Genomic DNA, 24,170 nt, shown 5'->3' with positions numbered 1-24,170 from the left:
ACAATGTGGGGGAGGGGAAAAAAGTTAAAGCATCTTGCCATCACCAGCAGTTGCTACTGAAAATTGTCAGCAAGAACCACCAGCACATGACAAAAATCTCTTTTTCTCCTTCTGTATGGAGAGTGTGACCAACACAAAGAGCATCAAGCCCAACAAGAATGGATACTTACAGACCTCTCTCAAAGCAAATAAAACACAAACTCTTTCTAGCAAGAAATCTGATCACACAAATCTACATACCTGCACACAGAAACCCAACTCCCCTACAAGTACCCCATAACCCTCTGTTATAGACACAGCCCATCCTCCCTAATTCCTGTATATCTACATCCCAACACACATTCGCATACACACCCCTGTACGAGCACTCTCTCAACCCCCTATGCATGCACACCTTTAACCCCTCCCCCAGCAGATCTTATTACATACTTTACTACAATACATAAAGTAATAGCTAAGCTGATCTTAATGTAAAGGTTGAACGATCACAGTATCAGCAAGTCATTTCTGTAACAAAGCAAAAAACCGCTACCTCACAGCTGTGTGTGGTTGCACGTCCTTCGGGCAGTAAACAGGAAACGCAGACCTCTAAATAGCGAATGCAGTAATGAAACAGATATGCAGAAACGTGTGGATGGTTAGGTTAAATGCCTGCTTTACACACCTCATTGTGTATGTTCCACGGGTAAAATTCCTGCTCAGCCCTCATGAGTCCCGTGTGTGTGTGTGTTGTGCAGGTACAGTGCCCGCTCTGCGCTCCTCAGAGAGTGTGTGTGTGTGTTGTGCAGGTACAATGCCCGCTCTGCGCTCCTCAGAGAGTGTGTGTGTGTGTTGTGCAGGTACAATGCCCGCTCTGCGCTCCTCAGAGAGTGTGTGTGTGTGTTGTGCAGGTACAATGCCCGCTCTGCGCTCCTCAGAGAGTGTGTGTGTCTGTGTGTGTGGTGTGTGTGTGTGGTGCAGGTACAATGCCCGCTCTGCGCTCCTCAGAGAGTGTGTGTGTGTCTGTGTGTGTGTTGTGTGTGTGTGTGGTGCAGGCAGGCTGCTGGGTCTGCACTCAGTGTGTGTTGTGCAGGCAGTACGATGCCTGCTCTAGCACGCCGGCTGCGAGGGCAGCGGCAGCCCTTCTGCAGAAGTTCCCGGCGCGTCTCCTCTCAACGCGGGGCGCTCCTCTGCTGGTCGCTAAGAAATGCAAGTCGGGTCCCTGCCTCCCCCCTGCCCCGCCCGCAAGCCCTGAGGCAGCAACTTCTCCAAGCGGAGCCGGCCAGAGACCGGAGCCGCTGCCGCCGCATCCCTCCTGCCGCCCGCTGCACCCTCCCGAGCTCTCCGGGCTGCAGCCGCCCGCCGGCTCCTTCCCACCCCACCCCACCCCGCTCCGGCCGGCCGGCAGAGCGTGGCACTCACCGCTTCCCCGCCTCTCGCCGGTCTCCTCGCCACACTTGCCCCCGGAGGCGAGCCTGCCCGGCTCCGCTCGGTTTCCAGCCCCGCAGCCGCGAGGCGGGCAGCGCGGTGGGTCCGCCTGGTCTGCAGAGCCAGCCCGCTCCGGCCGGCCAGACGCCGCCGCCGCCCGCCAGTCCCCAGCCGCGGCGGCTACGAGCCCAGCCGGCACTGAGGAGCCAGGCAGCGGCGGCCACGTGAAGCGGCGGCGGCAGGCCGGGGCTTGCCAAGCGTGCGGCCGCCGCGGGGAGCGGGCGTTACCCCGCCGCGCCCCTTCCCCCGGCCTGGGCTAGGGCAGGGGGCGGAAGTCTGGCTCGTTTGTTGGCGCTTGGAGAGGAGCTGCGAAGCCCCGGCCGAGCGCTGTGCAGCCCACGCGAGACTCCCTCGCCCTGGCCCGGGTATAGCGCCCTGCGTGTGCCGCGCCAGGGGACTCCCACGCCCAGCCAGACGGGCAGCCCGCCTGCAGGCAGCGGCCCGCTACAGAGCCAAGGCAGAAAGCCGCTGCTGAGGGGCTGCTCCAACCACTGCAGCTGCTGGCCCTTCCACTGGACCTCCTCTCCCCCAGCACGCACCCCACGCCCAACAGACTCTGCTTCCCCACCTGCCCCCTCCCAGCCATTTGCACTGTGCTCTTCAGTGGGACAGACTGAGCAAGGTTAGGAGAAGAATGATCTGGACCCAGGCCCTTGCCCATCCTTTTCCAGTAGAGGAAGGCTTCAGCCCTACTGCGCAGCATGCGAAGACAACCTGGCTGCAGCTGCCCCCTCAGCTCCCATCACTGTGCTTGTTCAGGTTGGGCTGGGAAGGCCCCAGTTCCATTGCATAGGCCAGGTGCGCTGGGGAGGACCAGAAGCCTAGCTGCTGCCACCCACTTTAAGTCCTGGGGAGACAAAAGGCAGTATCTGGAGCTCATCCAAACAGTCCTCTTCCTCTCCAAGGTTAGAAAGGTCCCAACCTCACTGCTTGGTCTAGGGACCTGAGAGGTAACACGGCTTTCATTGTCAGCTCAGCTTTCATTGCTAGTATCTCAGAAACAGGCCCATCACATAGTCCAGGGAAAGGATAGGCCATGAAGGACCTTCAAACCAGCAGCAACATCAGCTCCTGGGGAGGGCTCTATTACCCTTGTGAACAGATGGGCCTTGCCCAGAAAATGTGGCTGCTTTGGGTGCAGGTTAAAACAAACATCTTAAATTTTAACTGGAAGCCAGAAAGTTGCCTGAGCAATTGATGGAGCACAGGTGTGATATGCTCCTGGGAAGAGGCTCTACTCCCCCAGCAAGCAGCCACATTTTGCAATTGCTTCCAAATGGACAAAGGAGATGCTGTTGTCATCATGAATAGGTCGGAATATGAACAAGAGGCTGCTCGGCAGCTCTCCAACACCACTTTCTACAAGCCATTACCCTCTGATCCCACTGGCAGTTACCAAAAGAAACTACAGCATTTGCTCAAGAAACTCCCTGAAAAAGCACAAGATCAAATCTGCATAGACACACCCCTGGAACCCCGACCTGGGATATTCTGTCTACTACCCAAGATCCATAAACCTGGAAATCCTGGGCGCCCCATCATCTCAGGCATTGGCACCCTGACAGCAGGATTGTCTGGCTATGTAGACCTCCTCCTCGGGCCCTACGCTACCAGCACTCCCAGCTATCTTCGAGACACCACTGACTTCCTGAGGAAACTACAATCCATCGGTGATCTTCCTGATAACACCATTCTGGCCACTATGGAAGTAGAAGCCCTCTACACCAACATTCCACACAAAGATGGACTACAAGCCGTCAAGAACACTATCCCCGATAATGTCACGGCTAACCTTGTGGCTGAACTTTGTGACTTTGTCCTTACCCATAACTATTTTACATTTGGGGACAATGTATACCTTCAGATCAGCGGCACTGCTATGGGTACCTGCATGGCCCCACAGTATGCCAACATTTTTATGGCTGATTTAGAACAACGCTTCCTCAGCTCTCGTCCCCTAATGCCCCTACTCTACTTGCGCTATATTGATGACATCTTCATCATCTGGACCCATGGAAAAGAAGCCCTTGAGGAATTCCACCATGATTTCAACAATTTCCATCCCACCATCAACCTCAGCCTGGTCCAGTCCACACAAGAGATCCACTTCCTGGACACTACGGTGCTAATAAACGATGGTCACATAAACACCACCCTATACCGGAAACCTACTGACCGCTATTCCTACATGCCTCCAGCTTTCACCCTGACCACACCACACGATCCATCGTCTACAGCCAAGCTCTGCGATACAACTGCATTTGCTCCAACCCCTCAGACAGAGACAAACACCTACAAGATCTCTATCAAGCATTCTTACAACTACAATACCCACCTGCGGAAGTGAAGAAACAGATTGATAGAGCCAGAAGAGTTCCCAGAAGTCACCTACTACAGGACAGGCCTAACAAAGAAAATAACAGAACGCCACTAGCCATCACCTTCAGCCCCCAACTAAAACCCCTCCAATGCATTATTAAGGATCTACAACCTATCCTGAAGGATGACCCAACACTCTCACAAATCTTGGGAGACAGGCCAGTTCTTGCCTACAGTCAGCCCCCCAACCTGAAGCAAATACTCACCAGCAACCACATACCACACAACAGAACCACTAACCTAGGAACCTATCCTTGCAACAAAGCCCGTTGCCAACTGTGCCCACATATCTATTCAGGGGACACTATCACAGGGCCTAATAACATCAGCCACACTATCAGAGGCTCGTTCACCTGCACATCCACCAATGTGATATATGCCATCATGTGCCAGCAATGCCCCTCTGCCATGTACATTGGTCAAACTGGACAGTCTCTACATGAAAGAATAAATGGACAAATCAGATGTCAAGAATTATAACATTCATAAACCAGTCGGAGAACACTTCAATCTCTCTGGTCACGCGATTACAGACATGAAAGTTGCGATATTACAACAAAAAAACTTCAAATCCAGACTCCAGCGAGAAACTGTTGAATTGGAATTCATTTGCAAATTGGGTACAATTAACTTAGGCTTGAATAGAGACTGGGAGTGGCTAAGTCATTATGCAAGGTAACTTATTTCCCCTTGTTTTTTCCTACCCCCCCCCCCCCGATGTTCTTGTTAAACCCTGGATTTGTGCTGGAAATGGCCCACCTTGATTATCATACACATTGTAAGGAGAGTGATCACTTTAGATAAGCTATTATCAGCAGGAGGGTGGGGTTGGGGGGAGGTATTTTTTCATGCTTTGTGTGTATAAAAGGATCTTCTACACTTTCCACAGTATGCATCTGATGAAGTGAGCTGTAGCTCACGAAAGCTTATGCTCAAAGAAATTGGTTAGTCTCTAAGGTGCCACAAGTACTCCTTTTCTTTTTGCGAATACAGACTAACACGGCTGTTACTCTGAAACCTGTCAAATGGAGTTACTTGTAGACTCACACCAAAGGGAACATTGCAATGGTTAATGTTGAGGTCACAAAGGCACAGATGCCAGTAGCGAGAGCTGTGTCCAAACTCAAAGGCTGTACCCCTCCTGTCAAGTATAAATGCGGGGGAAGGCGGAAAGCTACTTTGGCCATCACTTCTCCTTAGTCATCCAAATGTAGTTGTTAGTCCAGCTAGGCACTTAGATTATCTACTGGTCAGTAATGGCAGGCAGACACCTCCATCATCGGCTCCAGTATAATCTTTCACAGCTTTATTCTCCCAACCCACCAACAGCACCTCTTTTTTATCATTTTGCTCTTTTCAGTGTCCATCAAACCTTAGCTCAGTTACTCTTGCTAGTCCATCAAGATGAAGACGCAAAGCTATGTGTCATCCGAATACAGAAAATAACTAAACTTCTGCAGCTTAATCTCCCTGCATATTCCTGAAGGCATCAAACCACAAACAGATAGATATAGCACAGTGTCAGAAGATGGAGACAACTCAAATGACAAAAAGCTGTTTGTGCATCTAACAAGAGATAATTCTATCCCTTCTGGCAAATCTTTCCTAAAAAGGAAATTCCCGTGTTCTTATATCCGATCATTTGTAATATCTTAGAGAAAGCATCTTTGCAATTATGTCCTTTCAAGGGAAGAAAGTCATTATTTCCCTCATTCTTGAGTAGATGAATGACCATTAAAATCTTTTAAGATGTGTTTAGGTTCAGAGGATGGACTTTACTCCTTTCCTAAATCCTGTTGTTCCAGGATGGTGCCCCAAAAACTTACTTTCACTTGGAACGTGACCAGCTGAAAAAGCAAAACTAAACATTAAGACACCTGCAGTATGATGCTTACATTTTAGAGGGAAAATACGAACCGCATGATAGGATTCATAGCAGCCTAAATGAGAGCCAAATGCCTTCAGCAGTACCAGTCCAATCAGGTAGATTTGCATGCAGTCCTAGGATTGGGGCCCCAGAAAAAGGTTTAGCAGCCAATTTAAATTCTGCCCAATGTGGGGAAGAGGGAGATGTCTGACCAGCTTCTGGAGAGATCACAGATTTATCCATTAAGGCCCACCACATAGAAGGATTTGGGCTGTGTAGATGCAGCCCAATCTCAGCCATCACTAATGTAGTAAAAAAACAGTTATTCTCAGAGCATGGTGATTAGAACATTCAAACTCAGATTGGAGCACTCATCTTTTGGTTCATGTGCATTTTTCTCTTCTACTGTGGGCTACATGCTGGGCCAGTCTTATCGGAGCAGCAAAAGAAAAGGAAGTTATGCCCATACTTCTGTCATTTATAAGGGAAAGAAATTTCATAGGGAGTAGACCAGAGATTGACAGACTGCCATGAGGATGGGATGGTTATATTGTACCCAATTAATATATATATATATATATGCTGCTGGTGTATATACCAGCAGCAAAATAAATGTTGAGAAAACATTTTGCTATTCTGCTGAGCAATAAAGGCAAGAATAGCTCTCAGTCCAAAGCCTCCTGCCTTGATTAACAAATCACAATGGAGGAGAGGCTTGTTACTGGATTATTCACGCAATGTAACCAGGCACATTGTCTGGGTTGTAGACAGTAGAGTTTCCTTTAAAAAGCATTAATCACCAAAAGTTGTGGTGTTGCTGTGAGTTGCATGTGCTTTGCAGAGGCTGCATGTTACCAGAATGGGAACTGTAGCCCTTTGCATTTCTTTCCCAATAGTGATGTGCTCAGTGATTAGCTTTAATGTGCATGTTCAATATTCTATAATGTTAGAGTTAACATTTCATTTACTTGTAGCTAAGTGCAAAGCTGGTGAATACTACATCCTAGGGATATCTAAATTTGTGGGGGTTTCTTTTGAAGTGAAATCATTTTTGGTATAATAAAATGCAAAGCAGAATGTTTCTATTATTATGATGATGACGGAATCATCACTGGGAGCCAAGCAATTTAAGTATTTCCAATGCGTGATTATTCACCCACAAAACTAAGTTTAACTCTAAAGGGCTGATTTAAACCCATAGCTGCCTACAAATTCAGTTTTAAGGCCATTCCTGTGCACATATGGCTCTGGGTGTATCAGACAGTCTCATTCCATGTCAGATGTAAATTTCTCCTAACCCTAAGATTAAAAAAAGGTTTAAACAACAGATTCCAGTTCACCACAACTGATTTTAAGACATCTCCCTGGGTAAAACACCTGGGTAGATACATGATACAGCCTGTAATTTTAAAAAGTTACATATTCTGTGTTCCTATTCTGGGTTAAATATGACCTGCTTATGCCTCAAGGACTCTGGACATCATTCTGCTTAGCAAGAATTTTGCATAATCATATTTTCAGACTTTTTTCTGTCTTTTTTTATTGGTGTTTTAATATCTAAGACATTGCCATAAAAACAGGATTCATCTGCTCACATGGCTTACTCCCCACGAAAGTCATAGGGGCAGATCCTCACCTAGTATAAATTAGCATAGTTCCACTGACTTCAGATTTACACCAACTGAGGATCTGTCCTGTAATCGATGTAGGGGCCTGATTCTGTTCCCACTGAAGTCAACAGGAGTTGGATAAGTTCCTAGGTTCTAACAGTACTAGCAAATAGGTACTCCATAATGGTAGTCTTATCACTCCACAAATGTGAATGAATTTATGTTTGCAATACTGCAGTGAGGTAGAGTAGAAAAAAATATAAACCTTCTGTGACATAATAAATCACCTCTATAGCAATTAATTGTGATGTCACAGAACATTATGGCTTCAGAAGGGAAATAAACAGCAGGAGCAAATGAGTTCTTTAAAACCAAGATCCTGTTCTCACACAAATGAATCATTATTAAAAGAAGGAAGGGAGGAGAGATTTATACTGAGTATCAGTATAACCGTCTCTAAATAGATTGATTTTCATAAGACATCAGCTGGTGGCCCCCCTCTCTGTAAATATAATGCATCACTAGTTCCCACGTGCACCTTCCCCAGCACACAAAGATGAAGTCACTTTTCAAACAAGTTTGTTCATATTGCTTGGCTCTGGGCAGGTTTATCTGCTGGGAAAAGATAATGGAAAACTCTTTACTGATGTTGATGAAAAGAAGGCATGTAACTGGCAGCATCAGTGTGTGGGTTCTAAGGGGTGTTTTATACACATGTACTTCCCATTGATATTAATTGGACTTAAGTGTGCACATCTGGAGAAGAAAATAGACCCCTTAACTTGGCAATCAGCAGTACAGAGTCTTGATAGCCAGATTTGTCAATTTTAAAATTAAGGTCAGTGTTTGTGCACAGCTGTAATGGGATTCTGATTTTGGGGGTGGGAGTGAAGGTCTGTTGTTCTGTTTGCCTATTATATTGTTAGGGTCTCTAAGTTATTCCCACACACAGATAGAAATTTGGGAGTTTCTGCCTTGTCATTTTTTTCAGAAGATGGAGATTCAGAGAGAAAAAAGTTCAATCTCTCAAAGCTGCACTACTCAGGAGATCCACTGAAGGTCTGGTCCATCCATGCTGTACCTTATGCTTCTTTCTACATCACATCCCAGTCTCACCTGCCTCAATGGTAGCATTGGCCACTGTCTCACAAAACCTTACTCATGGGATTTTGCTATAAGATAAGAGGACCAGCATAAATTAATGCAGATAAAGGCAACACTCACTTACACCTACACTTCCGGTGTGTGTAGAGAGGAGGGGACATAATACCTCCAAAGCATGTGAGTCCTCTGGCCTGTCCCCACCCCACAACACACAAAGCCCATTGTCTTTGGAGCACCTCTGCAGATGGAGGAAAATGTGGGGGAAGGGGTATGTTGTCAATGAGGCTGCACTTTCCCTCCCGAGAGTCCTTGAGTAGTATCTACCTGAACAAGCATCTCACAGCTCATGGAAGCAAAGAGATAACTGGGAGGGGAAATAAAGTTACTACTAAATGCATCCGATGAAGTGAGCTGTAGCTCACAAAAGCTTATGCTCAAATTTGTTAGTCTCTAGGGTGCCACAAGTACTCCTTTTCTTTTTACTAAACAGTAGTTCCTTCCAACAGGTGGAGATCTCTGAATGGGAGTTTTCATGTGGTGGATCCAAAAAATGCAATGTGCTGTAAATTACGCTCCTGAGATTCCCACAACACCACTGATCTATAGCCCCCCGAACAGAAGTTGTGCATGCCCCTGGTGTCCAGCAAAGCTCAGCTTTACGGGGGCACTAACTGCTGCTGCACGTAGTGTCTCTTTTGGGCAAGCAGGGGTGAGGAACACCAGCAGCCCAATAACCACAGAGGATACTCCAGCCCTTAGTCTGAGTTATCAAGCTGGGCTCTGAGGAAGGATATAGTGCTGTGGGAAGTTAAAGGAAATGATATTCTCCTTAATAGTCTGTTCTCCCCTTAGTACTATTGCGTATGTCTCATTTAAACTAATAGGAGAGAAGTATGCTGCTGAGGATAAGCTGTTGATTTTGTTATTACCATGGTGACAAGCACACTGACAGATAGACCACTCACTTTAATTCTGGGGAACAGGAAGATGATCTCTTAAAGCTTGAAAACAGATTTTGCTGTTTTCCTTACAAAGTTGTCCTTGGGAATGATGCTTATAGGCACATAAACTCCTGGACCATACCTGGAGTCCTTTACTTTGTCTGAATTCTCATTGAAAATAATGGGAGTTTTGTCTGAATAAGAACAGAGTCAGAATTGAGTAAACATGTCAGCATTTGGCCTATCTGAAAATACATCCCCAGCCTTCAAATGTTCAGATTCAGTTTTTTATTCCTAATGGTACATCCTTGTAATACCCTTCAAGAAATACTTGAAGGACAAACATCAGCGAGGCAAAGGAATTATTTAGGGTATAATTTCCCCTAGTCATTATTTAGCCAAGTTATACATATTTTGTTCCTTTAATCTTTCTTCAAAAGTCAATCTCTTCAGCCCCTTAATTATTTTTATTGCTGTTCTATTAATTCCCCTCCATTTGTCTACAGTTCTCTGGTGCCCAGATCTGAATGCAGAATTTTATATGTGATCTCACCACAGCAGCACAGAGAGGGGATATTACCTCCCTGCTACCTTTATCACCAATAACTTATTGGAATCATGGAGAGCCAGAAATTGATTCAAATAGCTTTAAACGGATAGAGGGTTCAAAAATATTGTAACGCTTTTGTGGCACTGCTTACATCAAGCCAAACATCAAGCCAAGTTTAGCATGCTAATTTACTACAAATGTACAACATTTTAAATGCTTGGGGAAATTAAGGCATTAAAACCTGACTCAAGCACAACCATGTGATTCTCTAAAGGAATATGAATAAAGAGTTACACCATTTAGAAGACAAATGAATAGGGTTCAAAGTAGTACTAGAAATAGCTCACACATGCACATTAGAATCATAGAATATCAGGGCTGGAAGGGACCTCAGGAGGTCATCTAGTCCAACCCCCTGCTCAAAGCAGGACCAATCCCCAATTTTTGCCCCAGATCCCTAAATGGCCCCCTCAAGGATTGAACTCACAACCCTGGGTTTAGCAGGCCAAAGCTCAAACGTCCTGAGGGTTTCCATTACTGCACATTCTATAATTCACAGGTACATGACAGATCAATCAAAGATGACTCGGAGTAACAGACCAGCTGGAGTGACAAGACTATGTCTATTAGGAACAAGGACAAGACTATGTCTATTAGGAACTGGGCCTGGCATTAGGGCTGGTGCAGAGCTGCTCTACCTGAGGAAGAGCATGTGTATCTCAGGATGGCAGAGTTTCCAAGAGTGCAGGGGGTGGGTGCACACAATTAGAGTACAGCATGCCTCCCATGAGCTCGCTGTCTAAGCACACCTGGCTAACTGGGAAGGAGCAAGCAAGGCCATTGCCTCATCTCCTGCCCAACCTTTTCGGGTGACTAGCACCCCAACAGGCACTTGGAGGAAGCAATTCCTGTGCTAAGTGTGCTCAATACCCGGAGTTAGTCTGATGCCAAAGTATGGGGTGGGCACGGAGCTCAGAATTCTAAGAAGGCTAGAGGGAATTAAAGAACTACTTACCTTCCTCATGAGGAGGAACCCCCGTAACAGTGAGACCAAGAAGCTTGCAGATATTCTATGAGCTAGCAGCCAGAGGGGTTAAATTTGATTGGATCAAGCCCTTATTTGCATTGAACTTTTTAACATGGCAGAAAAGTCTGCAGAAAACCTCCTGTTAAATGCATGACAATATACAGCACATGAAAAGATGGGAGTTCATGTGCTGTATATTTATACCTACTTACTGTATTTTCTACTCCATACATGTGATGAAGTGGGTTATAGCCCATGAAAGTTTATGCCCAAATAAATTTGTTAATCTCTAAGGTGCCACAAGGACTCCTTGTTAGGGGGCTTATTCCTTCACCGCTTACTTCCCTGGTCCTTCTCGCGTGAACAGAGAGCAACAATACCCAAAGTCCAAAGGTGCAAACACTTCAATGTTTATTGGGGTGAACTTCCAGCAAGCATGATTCCAGTTTCCTTCCTTAGTATCCTCCTTCCCAGCTCTGACACTACAGAGCCTTACACCTGTGTCCCTGTTCCCATTCCTGCCCTTAGCCAAACATGATTCCAATTTCCTTACCCCCATTCCCTGTTCCCATTTCCCCCTTTAGCAAAACATGATTCCAATCTCCCCCACCCGCACCCACCCACCCACTCACTTCCTGATTGACTGCAGGCTATATAAATTTGAGTTCTGCTTTGCTATACCTTAACCAATCATTTTCCTGAAATTTAACTAACCAATCCTAACATATTGTAACATGATTATGTAACCAATTATATCCCACCACCTTAATTTGTTTACACCCAGCAAAATTAATTATACAGCAGAAAGGAACAATCACAGAACCAGACAGAGATTATACAGACAAACAACAGCAAAGTGGGAACTATAATGACAAGACAACACAGAAGTGAGGATTTCACATCCCAGCTATTGATAAGTGAGTTCTTGCCAGACAGGATGCTATCAAACTAAGTTTCCTTTTACATTTTCTAGGCACTTCCCTTTCTCTGGAGGTGATAGGAATACAATCCTGTCCTGATAGTGCCTAACAGCCCAATAGCACCTTATTTCAGTGTGACTAGTTTGGAATGTGAGGATGTGACTGTTGGCTTCCTAGCTTATGGCTGCCTCTGCTGCTTAGCCAAAGGCCTTAGCCTAAGCACAGGGCCTCAGACTGTCACAGTAAGAGAAGGCCGTTACACCAGCAGACAGTGATTTTGATTCTTTCTTTTATACCTCTAGAACTAGCCAAGTGATAAGAATACACCTAAATTCTTAAAGTACAGGCCTTTGCAGACAGGCCTGAATATCTATATCCTAACACTCCTCATTGTTTTTACTGATACAGACTAACACAGCTACAACTCTGACACTTATTCTAAGCAGTCTGTTCCACTTTACATTTAGCTGTGAGCCTTGAAGTACCTTTCCCAGACCTGAAGAAGAGCTCTGTGTGGCTCAGAAGCTTGTCTCTATCAACAGAAGTTGGTCCAATAAAAGATATTACTTCATATACACACACACACACACACACACCCCTCTCTAATATCCTGGGACCAACATGGCTACAGCTATACTACATATTCCACTCTGTCATAGATGCAAAGACTATCACTTCCCAGAAACATTACATATGCTAATATATTTCATTGCTACAGATAAGGAATTGTAGGTCACTGGGCCATTTTGTATGCACTTCAGTGCTCAGCATAGCTTTTCTTTTCATGTCATTTATTATTCCTCCCCCAGCTCCTGACTACAAAATGCAGTGTTTAAAATTTGATCAGTGATGTATCCTAACTCGTCCTTGAATTATACATGTTTCTTATTTCTCTTTCCTTAACCCCTCTTTTCACCTTAACTACCTCAAGAGAAATCAGAATGAAGTTTATTTTACAAGCTGCATTCCCCTCATACAGTATTTTTCTATCCCTTACCTCTGTTACTCCTCAGTCAGAACCTGACCATGTGTTTCTTGCACACGCAAAGCCACCATTTACTTCAATGGAAGCTGTGGGTGTTCAAGAAGCATAGATCAGGCCCTTTATATACATACACATTCTCTCTTTTCAAGTGACTCATAAGAATTATTTATTCTGGACAAATATTTCCATGCTGCTGGACAAAAATTATGTCTCCGTAAGCCATAAATCAAAGATATTTTCAACTGTCCTAAGACCATTTGGTTAATATTGATTCAGCTGCTATAAGTGTACAGTTTATGGAACTTACATTGACTTCATCGGGATCTCTGTACAGAAAGGATGAGATTCATCCCTATGTAAAGAGCAAGCTTAAGGCCTGCTCAAAATGGGACTTAAATAGTCTTATGCAGTGCCTCTGTACGGGCTGAATTTTCCCTGGAGCACTTAACGGATCAAACTCTGTACCATATTCCAGGGGGGTGGGAGTTGCTCACTTTTAGGATATAAAAATACAGTCATTTGATTTACCAGACACCGTATGAAAATATGGAGATGGAGTACCTCTTGTTTCATTTTTTAAAAAAAAAAGGAATGAAAATCTCCCTGATACATACAAACTCATCTTTCCTGAACCAATAAACTGAATAATCCTCCTTTTTGGGGGGGGGGGGGGAAGAAGAGGTGGGGGAGGCAGGGGAATGGCTAGCTCAGCCTTCATCACAGAGTTGCTTCATTTTGCATAGTTTTCAATACATTTTAAAAGATAATTAAAAATACGTATCAACATCATCATTTTCAATTACTATCATAGTTGCAATGAAATTCTGGCTTCAGGAATATTAAAAGAAACATTGGGAAGTAGACAATAAAAGTTTAGGCCAAATTTACTCCATTGAGAAATAGGCCAGGAAAGTAGAGCTTAAGCAATGCAGAACACCTGGGCTAGCATTCTGTATAAGGGTGAATTTCATGCTAAGTGCACAAACCTTTGTTGTTACCCCATTATCAGTACATATGTTTCTATTCATAGGTTAAAATATTGGCATACTTGCCTTTGCATGAAGTCTCATCTTACCAGTAACTTTCTGCAGCCTGGTTCCTCAAAAACAGAAGTATAATAGAAGAGCTTCTTCACACAAGCTAATTTCTTGCTGACTCAGACAGTTTGGTGTGGAGCCAAATTTCTCCAACTTCTGTGGCTTTGCATCAGAAATTACTATTGTTGAAGAGATCTTTGCTTGTGACTTACAATATACTCCAAGAGCATCACAAGGTATTTTATACATTTTGCTACTTTTTGTACACGTATAATGCCTTCCTCTGAGATTTAGACAGGTTTTCCGTCTCTTATTCTCACCACTATTGGACTTATCAGGGCAGGAAGGAATTTAGAGGTAGTGTCTGTGAGTAACCTCATGCAGCTCATTTAAATTCTTTGTCTGAACTTCCTAGTTCACCCATTTGTACAATGGGGGTGATAAATAATAGTCATCATAATAAGCACTTAGTCTCTGACATCACACTCAAATACTCCCATTGATTCCAGTGGGACTACTCACATGTGTAGAGTTCAGCAGGTCTGTAAATGGCTGCAGGATCAGGGCCTTACCTACCATCCAATCATTTGTGTGAGGATGAATTAATCATTTAGTGTTTGAACAGTGCTTTGAATGTGTAAAATGCTATAGAAGTGTTATTAATTATCAGTATTGTTAGTCATTATTAGTGGTTAGATCAAGGAACTATGAGTCAGAATCCCTGGGTTTTATGGCCAGGTCTGCTTCTCACTGAGAGCTACGGAACAAAGAGCCATGAACAAGAGCTCTGTGTAGCCTGAAAGCTTTTCTCTTTCACCAACAGAAGTTGGTCCAGTAAAAGATATTACTTCACCCACCTTGTCTCTCTAATATCCTGGGACCAACAAAACTACAACACTGATCCTGAACAAGTCATTTAATTTCTCTGTGCTTCATTTTGCCTACCTCTGTGTGATGAGAAGTTTAATTATGTTTGGGAAGTGATTTGAGAACCTTGTATGAAAGGTGATATATAGATGCAAAGCATTATTATACAATAGACACAAACAGGTTATTTCACCTCTGTACAAAGAGTTAGCACTAGTCCTATGCACCATTTCATAGATAGTGGGGCTTTGCACTAGGTCTCTGTAGAGGGGTGAATTTCATCCACTAAGGAATGAGATACTGTGTGGAATTCTGGCTCAGTATGTGAGAGTCAAGGTCCATGCACTTTTGCATTTCATTTGGAAAACTTCTTTATGCAACTGCAGGAACTTCAGGACACTGGTATGCACAAATGGGGTATTTAATGATTTAAACATTCATTTCTGGGTATAAACGTGGAATTTGTATGTTAACTACAAAAGAATGCGGAAATAAAAATGAGCCTCTGTTCTAGAAAATCTCATGTACAGTATTCAATGTTACAGGTAGTCTTTGTGATGATTCTATGAATAAATCCACGTTAAGGATGATTTTAGTGTCCCCGTCTGAAAATTAATGTGCTTCGTGCATAAATATATTGACCCAATAAGTTCCACGTTCCATCATCAAAGTGTCCGCGACTATTTCTGATTTTCTGACAGTTATCAGATGATATATTTATTTTAATTGCATATTTCTGGAGACCTAAAGTTATGCTTTTGGTTCTGGACACTTGATACTCTAGTAGCTTGACACAGTTGTTTTCCCTAGTGCCATATTTGATCACATGGTTTTGGAACCTACCTACCTTTTTTCACAACTTGGGTTGCCGTGATAACCCATGGCAGTTTTTAATCTATTCAGCTCACTTTTTGTGCCTGAGAAACTGGCTGCTTGTTTCTGTCTGTTGGGAAAAGTTGCATTTGAACAAAATAAAGAATGCTGTCGGCATAAACCCCAGTAGAAGGTCTTTTCTGATTTTAAGGACCACTGTAAATCAGAATGGTTGATGAAGCAGCAACAGCACATTCAGAAAGTTGAGAGTACAAATATATTTAATGATATTTATGTCACATAATATGTATACATATATGATATAAAATGCATCTATTTATCGTTGCAATAATAGATACTAATAGTGATGCAAAGCAAATTTGACAAGTGGCCATTCTGAGAGCAACATAAAGCCCTCAGGACATATGTGACAATCCGACTGAAGTCACCGATGTAGTGAGTACACATTCAAATCCTCTTGATCCTTCCCCCACACACACTCCAAAGAAAGACAGGCGTAACTATTTGCAACTGTCACAACTGCCCAGCCCCAGGGACAAGTACTGTATCTTCTTCCAGCTTTAGGAGCTGTCAACTTTCAGCCTCAAGAAAACTGTCTTTTCCCAATGTAAAACCGATCTGGCTTCCCCCAGTGACATCCATACCCAAAATGTGTTGAACATGCTACCCTTAGATAGTACAGTACCATGCTCATGTATTTCATCATTTCTTCAGTCCCTTATTGTCACCTTCAATAAGTATGAATAATCCAGTAATGTAATCTACTATAAACTCTTGGGAAATTTGACCCACAGTGTTTCCCTGGAAGTTGCTGGGGGATATTAAAATGTTGACTCCTTCTCATTCCCCCCTACCCCCCACTTCTTCTTTCTTTACAAACACAATGACCCTAGGATAATGAAATGCAGAAACATACTATAATGCAATGTCATGGCTGAGCTTCTCACTGTGTTAAATGGGGCAATTTTAAAGTTCCTGACCACAACCATAGCTTGAGGGCTTTTGCCCATACTATATGAATTATTTTCCTATTACCATTTATGCTGTTAAATTTTCTGTATTAGTATATAAAATGTCTTTGAACTATAAAAAAAAATATATGAGCAGTGTGACAGAGTTCAGTGTGGTAGGAATAATAACTTTAAAATACCTGATTTTTGTACATTTAAAAGAAACAGTGCCTGCCCTTGAATAACTAGGTTTTTGCATTTAAAATATCTATGCTTGACATACTGGAAATATCCTTTGATTGCACTTTCAGTAGTTTGGCTTAACTTCCATATTTTTGATTGCTCTTTTTCATAATGGATTATGCTGTCATAATAGATTATGGAACATACTACTTGAGTATAATTGCTCATATAAGAGATTTTAGCTCAACAGGGTTTATAATAAACCTAAGCAAAAAGCATGCATGCCATTTCACACACTCATAAATTTTGAATTTGACCTTCAGATGAATGAACGGTAAATATTTTGGACATATGCTTAATTCCCTTATGCTTTAATATTTTAAGTATTTATTTGGAGAGGACAGTCTCTTTTGTTTAAAATAGACATGTGAAGGGGCCTGTGACAGAGCTCTCTACTCACTGCTAGGATGGTGCCTTCTGCTGCTGCAATGGGGATTAGCATCGCAAGGTCAACACTCCTTCCTGGGGTTGCACACTGACTCTCTGCTGTGCTCTCGTGGTTTGCAGCCCCTCACTTGCTCTACGAGCTGCTACTGCCTCTTTGTAACTCAGCCCTCCACCCAGGTCATTATATGCATTTTGTCTTCTGGGATACTAAAGTCTTCCTTCAGCAGTCCTAAGCAGTCTTCCCATATGCTGCCCGTTCACCAGCTACTCCATGTTTTGGCCCAGGGACCCTCTAGCCAGTAGTCAAGGTCTGTTCCCTCCTGGGTCTTACTGTCTTTCTTTATGGGGTGAACACCCCACCACAAGGTCTCTAATAGCACACCCTTACCACAAGGCTGCCCCATTTCCCCATGCCTGGACACAGCATTGCAAGGGGTCTTCATCATTGGTGACCCCTCAGAGACACTTCTTTGGCTCTGCAATGGCCTGTCTCTCTCTGTCTTTTCCCAACCATCTATCTGGGTGCTCCAGGGCTTGGCCCTTTAGCCAAGTCACATAAAAGTTCAGTCCCCTTTCATAGTAACAGAGATCCAACCATGAATTGGAATGTCATCCAGTTAATAATGTTGCAGCGCCTTTTGGGCTACACTGAAGTTCTCCATTTATTAGCCCCTGCAGAGCTTCCCATATACGACTTCCCCTAGCAGATTTTCCCCCCACTGCCTCCCCTCCCTAAGGCCTCTAGCAGCTTCCCTTCAGGGCTTTCCCTGCTCCTTGTAGGGCCGAGCTCAAGGATCCCCCACAAAAACCTACACAAATCTTAGGGGGTCTTCAAGCATGGTTTCCCCAGGTCTTTCCCCAAGAGACAGAGAGCTCTCCTTATTTCTTTCTCCTGAGTTTTTTCACCCAGACCAAGTTTATAGCTCTATCTAAGTAGTCCTGACTCTGATCCATGGCAGCTGGGATCTCTCCTTATAATTAAACTCCATCACACCCAGCGGGGATCACTAATGATCATTACATTAATACCTCACCAGTGTGGCTGAGGGATAGCTTCTAGGTCACAAGCAAGGCTGAGTCTTAAAGGGCCACCAGCCTGCAATAGGGCCCAATACAAGAAGGGAAATGCTGCTGTTAGATGAAATGTTACTGTGAGATACATACAGAGATACATGATTCATCATCTTTTACTCTGTTTTATTAGAAAAATTAGGACCAAATTCACTACTAGTGTAAGCTGGCACAGTTAAGTCAACAGATTTGTGCCTTCTTATGCCAGTGGTGAATCTGGCCTGCAAGGTTTGGACTAAACCTCCTGTAGCTGTATGTTGGCATACCAATTGCAAGGCAAATTTCTGCATGAAGAAAAGCTGTTAGCACTAAGGCTATTGGTCAGGAACAGTGAGTCAGTGTACAGTCATGGTGCAGCAGCAGAGGATACCACCTAGAGACCTGGCAGGCCTGGGTTCAATAGCAAGGTCCTTACAAAAATGTCTTCCATTACCATGGCTTCCTGACAGACTGGGGACCACAATTCTCGTGGGAATTTCTCAGACTCCTTGGTGTTGAGTCTCTCACTTTGTCTGCCTATAACCCACAGACCAGTGGGAAAACAGAGGCAGTCAAATTTTGGAGCAGTATCTTCACTGCTTTCTGAGTTACTGCCAGGATGACTGCCTCCCCCTGCTGTGCTATGCCAAATTAATATAGAACAATGCAATCTACGCCTCAACCCACCATCGTCCATTCTCACCAGCTGCTGAGAATTTAACCTTCCACATGCACTGAGAGCTCAAGAAACTCCTGCTGTCCATCAAAGAAACCTATAAATACCATGCAAACCAAGACTGTCAGGCTGCCCACAATTTGACAATAAGGTGTGGCTCTCTGCCCAGAACCTTAAATTAAGCCTCCCAACTGCCAGGCTAGACTAACAATACATGGGCCCCTTCAAGATTATAAAATGGGTAAAGCCAGTGGCCTTCTGATTGCAGCTGTCTGAATCCTTGGTGTACCTCAACTTTCATCTCTCTCTTTTAAAGCCCCACCCTGAGCGCACATACCCAAAGCACTACCCATAACAGTCTGTGGACAGGAGAAGTATTGGTCCACAGAATCTTCAAGTCTTATGAATTAAGGGAAGGCTCCAGTACTTTGTGTACTTGGAAGGCTACAGTCCAGACCTATTGCAAGAGTGCCACTGGAAGTATCCTGAGAAACTGGATCTGAGGCCTAGGAAGTGCCCTCAATCAGGGGGCACTGTCAGGAATCAGGGCCTGCAGCAAAGCCAGTCTCCAGGCCACCAAACAAGTACAGCTGGTGTGTAGTAGATTGCCTGGTTGGATACAGCTCCTGACTGGTGGGCCCACAAGCAATAGCTGCTGGACGGCTGCTCATAGCATTTGTCCATGGCTATAATAGCTCCCAAACCTGTTTGTTCCCAGCCCTGCTCCTGCCTTGCCTTCTCTCCAGGTAACCTGGCTTTGACCTTTGGCTCCAATTCCTCACTTCAGATTTCATATCTGACCCTGGTTCTGATTCCTGACTGCTGACTCCTGCCCCAACCATTAGACATGACTGCTCACATCCTGGTCTGTGATATGCTGGATTTGATGACCTCCCAAGGTCCCTTCCCACCCTTCATTTCTATGATTCTATGATTTTGAGGAATAACAAATTACCCATATTCCATGCATGTATATCTATTTGTTGCTTGTAAAGTCCAGCAAGAGAGAATCTAATGGCATAACGGTAGAAATAATAGACCAATACATTTATACTAGCAAGTTGCTATGAAACGTTCTGCCCATGAATATATTGGCCTCAATTCTCTACTCAGTGACACAATCTTTATGCCTGCGTAACTCCTCTAAGCCAGGGCCATGAAGTTTTCCCCTTATGCATTTTGATACTTCTAAACCATAGTTTCAGAAGCCTTTTTCAAATGTCTGGGAGGTGAAAAATCATGTCATTCTATTTTCTTTACGGCTGCATCAGCTATTTTGCATCGTATTATGTTTGCTTCTTGAACAGGCTTATGAATTCTCTAGCCAGTTCCTTAAATGTGTTTGTGTGATCCTTTGGAAAGCTACAGACATATCATTACAAAATATATTGTGATATGATAAATATGGCTTTCCAGCTGTACATAAAATTGAATTTTCCTCTTCTACTTGCAAAGATTTGTTGAGATAGTTTCAGATAAGGTGCATCATGGTTTATAGGCTCAATAACTACGTTGTCCTAATATAGTAAGACACTGGCTGATGCACAAAAAGTTTATAAACGCATGGTCTGAACGTATTATAATTACACTCTATGGGCCAGATCCTCAGATGGTGTAAATAACAGGCTCCCTTGATCTGGCCCATTATTTCTGTAGTACCAAATGAAAGAAGAAAACTGAAAAAAGAATTTTTTTCTCTTTCAAAACCATACTAGGACAAATATACAGTACTAGGGCTAAAAACTAGAGTTCTTAAGATCACCAATACCAGTATTCTGTGAAGCTATTATTGATTTATTTATTTATTCATTCATTCATTCATACCTATAGCCTGTGAGTCACTGATCTTCATGTCAAATAGATTGGCCATATTTGTTATAATCAGTTCCTGTTTACAAAATTCACAACTGGAGAGTGAGATCCGTCAGCTTTTAACTTGCTCTTTATTAATTACAGCTTGTTTGTCCATAGCAATTTCAAATGTATGCTGAAGACATTGCTCTACTAAATACTTTCTAAATTATGCTAATTTTAATTTAATATCTTTGGGTAATTCTCTCTGTCTTTTTCATACTTCAGTGAAAATAGATAATTTATATTTGAAATGCTACTTCACTTCTACATGAGAACAAGGACATTGTGGGAGACATGAAGGTGAAGAACCACAACTAAAAGAATATCTGTATTCTATGTCCCACATCCCTTTGCTTTTTTTCTTACTTTCTGAGTTCTGTTTTCCTTTCATATTATAGATTTGGCTTTGATCCACCCCAGTAGAATGAATGATCTTTTGTAAAAATTCTTTTGAGTGTGAACCCTTTTCATCCGATGAAGTGAGCTGAGGCTCACGAAAGCTTATGCTCAAATAAATTGGTTAGTCTCTAAGGTGCCACAAGTACTCCTTTTCTTTTTGCGAATACAGACTAACATGGCTGTTACTCTGAAACTTTTCAGGAAAGTGATAAGAAGTGAAATGATAAAGAAAGACGATTTAGATGGTTTATGTGACTAGACTATTGATCCCTCAGTTCAGTAAATGAAGAAAAATAAAAAGAATATGATTCTGAAGAACATGAACCTGACCAGGACAAGAATGGGTTTTAACAAACTAAATCATTGTAAGGGTTTGTTTTGTTTTTATTAATATGGAAACTTATCCTGTAGGAATGCAAACCGTTTTAGGAAATCAGGCTCAAAACTACAGGTGTTCTGTATGCAGAATTCTAGCTGAAGCCCCTGAGGAGCCCTGGTTGTCCACTTCCCCGCTTTTCTCACAAACATCTTTTGTGCTTCCTCCTTTGCTGTCCCTTTCACTTGTGAAGAACTTGCCACCAAAATTTGCAAAGCCACCAACTTACCCTCTTTTAGGCTCCATGGTGGTTAGCACATGCCTAATTTTTGAAGCACGGGAATGTCACAATTACCACTCTCTCACACTTAAAGTTAGGCACACATCTAAGTAGATTGCTGATCTGGGCCATAAATCCCCCTTTCAGACCTACCCTTGCTGTAATGCCTACAAATTGCTACCATCTGGACTTAGTTTGGCTGATGACCCTTTGTCATGACTACCACCTGTGGCCACTATGCCCTCCTCTGAGAATATGTACTAATGGAAATGCTCCTGTCCCTGCTGTTATTTGTCATGCCACCGGCTTCTACCTCATTTGTCTGTTTATTCACTAGTTGCAAGTTGTCTAAATCCTAGACAGTGAGCTGTGGGGCAGAGACTGTCTTTGTTATTTGTGCAGAGCCTAGGAAAACGGACCCTACTCCCTGTCTGAGGACAGTAGGTGTCACCACACTTTAAATAATTATTAAAAGAGACTGCAAGATTGGAATCTGTTGATCTCATCATGATCACTTTAGGTACTTACATTGCCCCCTTTGCTGTAGTGTCTGAGCCGAGTGTCTTTCTCCTAAAAATCTTCTAACCGGAGGTGGAACCCCCAACTCATTCTCAAAAATGCAAAAGTAGCTTCTAAAAGACAAGAACTAATAATACTTGGCATTTATACAGTGCTTTTCTGTTCAGTGTACAATCACTGACTGGTGTATATGTCCCATCCATCATGTAACCATAGTGTGTGGTGGTAATGTCTGTGTTCAGTATTAAGGGCACACAAGCCATCGTTTTGGTACCTATGTGCCCTTTTTTATTATGCTGCTTTTGGTTGTTCATTGTTCATGAGGTCAAAGCTTTTGGCTTCTGTTCTTTGTTGACAGTGCTCCTGATGGTTTTTTCCCTATCCTTCCCTGCCACTTTAAAAGTAGATACAACTTACCTGCCTGTATCCTTTCTTTTCCATTTCCTCAAAAACACCATTCTTGCCACCCTTGTTGGCTCTCAGTTTGCACTGAGTCCTAACTCAAATAACAGCCCCTGCACTGTCTGCCTCTTTGACACACCTGCTGGCCTCAATAGATTGGAATCCATTTACAAAGATTTCTCTAGGGACCATTCTGTGTGTTTTGTGCTGATGCCATGCCAGAGCTCCAATGTTTCTGCATGGATCTGGATACTGCTCCTCTGAATACACCATAGAGGAATACAAGGTAGGATAAACAAAAAACTTGTTTTTACCAATATCATCTACTTGTGTAGCATGGGTAGTAATATCTTCTGGTCTGCAAATGAAGATCCCATGCCCTTGGTATTCAATCACCTATACCTATCATACCCATATGCCAGTATCCAGTCTTCTACCCATTGGGTGAACTAGTCTACCCCAAATCAGTGCAATTAGGGATTGATCTGCACTGAGCACAGTGCACTTTTCTGAACCTTTTGCATTGATTTTTTCCTTCAGTAGAGAAAATATGCCCATTTCTGCCAGGATTTCAGGTGCATCTTACAGCTCATTGCCAACCACTTATCCCTTTCCCCTATCTGAAGTGAGAATTTGGCACATATTATTTTTGTATCAGATATGTGGAATCTTCTACATGTGAAACTAGAACTGGTCAAAGGCAGCTAAGGGATATTCTGCTTTCTCCAGGGGCAGTAAGGTCTTTTGCTATCTGCCTGTTAGTCCAAAAAAACAGGGAACACCCCAGTGTTTTTTACTTTATTCATACCATGGAGGGAAGCAGTATTGTGCTTCCTGAATTATACGGCACAATGGAAAATACTGGCTGGCTGATGCTGTGATGTCATCCCACAAAATCTGCTTCCCTTGTAGCTTTGCACCGATTGCTGCATGCCAAGTTCTGAGGGAAGATTTTAGGTGCCTTTATGACAGTGGACTGGTTTTTTTCTTTCTATCTTTTTTCACCCTAAAAATGTTCTTCTGTGCCCAGCCCCTACTTAGGAGTCTCATTAGTGACATGATGTAATTTAATTACCATTACTATATTGTGCCCTGGCTGACCTTTATCTGGCTCTCTTGCTCTCTCTTTGCCAGTGTATTTTGATGTCATAGGTCTGCAAGGTCAATGCTTCTTCCTCTGTGCATCGAAACTTCTCTGCATCTAGATGACAATTTTCTTGATCCTTTACTGAAACAAAACTGAACTATGGAAGGACTGTGAATTTTCAGCCCCAAGTGGCTCTTCATTAGGCAAATTTAAGCAACAGATACCATTCTACCTACTTTATATTATCCTCCCATTCGTTGCTATGGCATATAAGTTCCAGTCAGCTTGCACACCTAATGCATTCTAGATCAGTGTAAATTATATTAGTTTATTATTTATACCTGTTTTCTGATGATCTTTCACTGAACATATGAGCTACCCCACCATTTATGTTACTGCTGAATTTGGCCCAAGAATTT

General features: G+C 43.2%; 1 protein-coding gene across 3 annotated transcripts in view; it reads right to left on the bottom strand.

Moving 5' to 3' along the window:
* The window catches only part of CHST15 (carbohydrate sulfotransferase 15), a 98,920-nt gene extending 97,059 nt beyond the window's left edge, over positions 1-1,861 (bottom strand). The window contains exon 1 of one of the 3 annotated variants that reach the window (XM_084635626.1): positions 1,402-1,861. The gene's annotated coding sequence lies outside the window, so the exon portion shown is untranslated. Of the gene's footprint in view, positions 1-532; positions 1,181-1,401 lie in introns of those variants that run through there. The other 2 variants (XM_084635625.1, XM_084635628.1) reach the window with 2 other exon arrangements.
* Positions 1,862-24,170: the final 22,309 nt, after the last annotated feature.

The sequence above is a fragment of the Lepidochelys olivacea genome (genome assembly GCF_965140295.1).
Source record: "Lepidochelys olivacea isolate rLepOli2 genome assembly, chromosome: 7".
Lineage (NCBI taxonomy): Eukaryota > Metazoa > Chordata > Testudines > Cheloniidae > Lepidochelys > Lepidochelys olivacea.
This window is presented reverse-complemented; position numbering and strand designations above follow the sequence as displayed.